This window comes from Phytophthora infestans, genomic scaffold, assembly GCF_000142945.1.
Source record: "Phytophthora infestans T30-4 supercont1.41 genomic scaffold, whole genome shotgun sequence".
Classification (NCBI taxonomy): Eukaryota; Oomycota; class Peronosporomycetes; order Peronosporales; family Peronosporaceae; genus Phytophthora; species Phytophthora infestans.
This window is the reverse complement of record NW_003303718.1, coordinates 1,289,111-1,292,936: the sequence shown is the minus strand read 5'-3', so window position 1 is coordinate 1,292,936 and position 3,826 is coordinate 1,289,111.

Below are 3,826 nucleotides of genomic sequence, written 5' to 3'. Positions count from 1 at the left end.
GCGCCAATTCAATTGCCTGTGCAGCGTATCAGGGATATTCTGTGACACAAAAGCACTGGTCTCGGGCCGTAAGTTCTGCTGGAAAAACCAACGTTTGACTTCCTCCGGCAAGTCCTCATCGAGCTGAGAGAGTAAGTGTTAAATTCGTGTCGTGTAGGCCTGCTGGGATCCCGTCCAACGAAGATGGTAGAGTTTGGATAAGAGTTTGTGCTGGAGGTCAGAGTCTCGAAAGCGCTCTCGTATTTATTGTTTGAATAGAGCCCACGTCGCTGGATTCTCTCCGAGTGATACCTTAAAGTCGCGGTACCACGTACGTGCCGATGTACCCAAATTGCCAAAAATTAAGCTGATGAACTCAGAAGTGTTGCTGGCCATGTCGAGCTGACAGTCAGAGTAGTACTGCTCTGTACTAAAGAGCCATAGCTCCAAGTCGTCACTTGATTCGCCATTGAACATTGGCGGGTTTCCCTTTTTCTTTTGTTGTTTCTGGGAACTTGTCTGTTGTTGCTGCTGAAACAACGCTTGTTGTTGCATTAACTGAGCAAACTGCTGCTGTTGCTGCTGCTGCTGCGTCGTAGCTAGGAATTCGAACATCTGACGAAGCATGGGGACCTCTGCAGCCGGCGCGCTACCAGGTGCTGGAGGCGGTTGCTGCTGGGCTGCTTCACCAGTGTTGCCAGCATCGTGCTGGGCTTCTTGGGACGAGTTGGAATCGTGCAAAGGCTCGTTGCCAGGTGCATCTTCCTCTCTCATTCGACGGGTTTGTCGAGGTCTTGGGTTTGGACTGCGACCGCGAACCATGGTGTATTGATCGAGTCCTGGTGTCTTGAAACGACGTCACGCTTCAAAAGTTAATTAACTGTCACGCGGTAGTGTGAGACGCAGGTAATACAACCTTGAGTTGTAGCCGTAGGACTTGAGTTGTAGGCGGTAAAACTGAGAATGAGATTAAGAATGAAGTTTAAGGAACGAGAGCTTCTTGGTGTCGTCCTGCTCTAGCCTAGGAAACCATATGAGAAGCATCTCGGCTTTGACTTGTAGAGACGGCTTGGCGGAGCCACGAGTTGCTGGCTGTCCCATTGGACAGCCAGCGTGTGCTCACGTTGAATGCCAAGGTTATGGGTTGAACCATGACAGACATGCTCCACAACAAGTACCAATGTCCTAAGGGTGAGATGGTGTTTGTAAGCTCTGACAAGCTGCATAATCACAAAAAGAATCAGTGTGAGCTTGTAAATATTGAAAGCTTCCCAGTCGAGCCAACAATCTATCGCCCGGCTCAAAATAAGATCAAGGCGATGCTCACCAAGTATTCCATCAAGTCAATTGATCACTATCTCGATCATTTCATCGTATATGATTTTGAAGCTATTCTTAAGCCTACGTTAGTGAAGCATGGAGAAAATACCACGTTCACCAACGATCATGTTCCGGTTCCAGTATCGGTAGCAGATAGCTTAAGTGAGGAGGTACGTTGCTTTGTAAATGATGATCCAAAAGCGTTGCTAACGGATGTGTTCAACTACATTGCAAGCGTTGTGGTCAAGATCCAAAAATACAATGTCGGTAAGTATTGGCCCCTTTTGCGGAAAATCATTACTGCCCACGGTTTGACAGGTAAGCAGGTTCCCGGGGTCGATCTGGACAAAACCATTACAAATGTGAACAGCAGTATTGGTGTTGGGAAACAGAGATCTGATTATGACAAGCAGATTGGTCAAGTACCAGTAATTGGGTTCAACAGTGGAAGATATGACATCAACTTGATCAAAAACGATTTATTCGCTGTTATTGGTACTGACAATATCAAATCTGTCATCAAAACCCTAGTTTACATGTGCATTGCAACGTCGGAAATGAAAATGCTCGATATTATCAACTATGTTCCAGCTGGTACTAGCTACAGCAAGTATCTGAGCAACTACCTCGGTGATTGCAAGTGTCGTGATAAGCTTCGATGTGTATGCGGGCTTAATAAGGGTATTTTCCCGTACGAGTTCATTACAGCATTCAATGTTCTTGAACAAACTACTATCCCTCCGAAATCAGCTTTCAATAGCCGGCTTCGTGGGACAAGCTTCAGTGATGATGACCACAAGCGGGTACAGTTTGTCTGGGAACACTATGAAATGAAGTCGATCAACGACCTGCTGATTTGGTACAATAATCTCGATGTTGTCCCCTTCATCAAGGCTATCAAGGCTCAGCGTGAACTATTCTAGCGGTTCAATTTGGATATGTTTACAAATGGTGTATCGCTCCCTGGTCTATCGGAGAAAGTCATGTACCAGACTTGCTTCAAAAACCTTCAATATCCTAGCAAAACGCCTGCTAAGGCCTTTAGCTTTCCAGCTAAGCGTATGCGTGGCTACAAAGCTCAAGATGCTGAGGCCAAGCGTGAGTTCAACATGAGCCTCAAGCACTTGAATGTTTTAGCTAAGAAGCAGAATTACCTATGTAGTCTTTGCTATTGTCAGCTGACCGAAGAGACAGCTTCTGCGGACAGAGTGAACAATAAGCTTGGCCATATATCTTGATTAGCTGCATCAAATGTAATACTGCCCGCAAGAATATGTTTCCGCTTTAACAAACTGCTCGAAATCAACTCGAATAAACTCGTCTACTCGATTGATCAAGAGGAAAATGAAATCTACGCTAAATTGAAGGCCAACATTGCCGGTGGACCGTCCATTATCTTTAACAGATATGCTAAGCGCAACGAGACTACTATTCGAGGTGGTAAGTTCTGTAAGAAGGTAATCGGATACGATGCGAGCGCTCTATACCTGTGGGCTCTCGGAAACGACATGCCGTGCGGTCGGTTGACTACTATTGAGGCTTACCCTGGCATTGTCGATGACATCAAGTCTGACAAGACTTTCGGCTTTCTCGAATGTGATATCCGAGCACGAGAGACTATTTCTCGGAAATGACACCCATCTTCAAGAATGTTTTGATTGATTGCACTGACGAGAAGGTTATTGGCACGCATATGTACGAATACAACCGACCGCGTGGTAATCAACGGGCTAAGCCTGCTCGCAAGCTCGTTGGATCGTATTTTGGTGAAAAAATCCTTATCTATGCACCACTGCTCAAATGGTATCTCGAGCATGGTTTGACAATCACTAAGACATACTCGTTCATCAAAGCTAGCTCTCACAAAGCGTTTGCTTCGTTTATAAAAGCTGTGTCAAATGCTAGACGTGAGGGTGACGTCGCCAAATCGAAGGCTATGATTCCCGAAATGATGAAGCTCGTAGGAAACTCAGCCTTCGGTAGATCCGGAATGGACATGTCAAAGCACAAAGAGATTAAGTATGAGTCTGATGACATGAAAATTGCGGCAAAAAAATGAGCACTTTACGTTCCACGGACTCGAGGAGCTCAATGGCTCGTGCGAAATCACTATGAAGAAGCGGCGACTCAAGAACAAGAACCCAATTCACCTTTCGATCGCCATCTACCAGCTTGCTAAACTCCGAATGCTCCAGTTTTACTATGACTGCATCGACTTCTACTTCGATCGAGTAGATTTCCGGTATCAAGAAATGGACACTGATAGTGCTTACATCGCTTTTAGCTGTGATAATCCGTTTCAAGACTGTATCAAACCGGAGCTGCATGAGCACTTCAAGCAGCACAAGTATGATTGGTTTCCACATGACTACAACGATAGAATAGCTAAGTTTGATCGTCGCACGCCTGGTCTGTTCAAGGATGAATGGTCCGGGAATGCAATGGTCTGTCTATCGTCCAAGAATTATATATGCTATCTACCAGACGAACAGTACAAGGTCAAGGTATTGGCTAAAGGTGCGCAGCA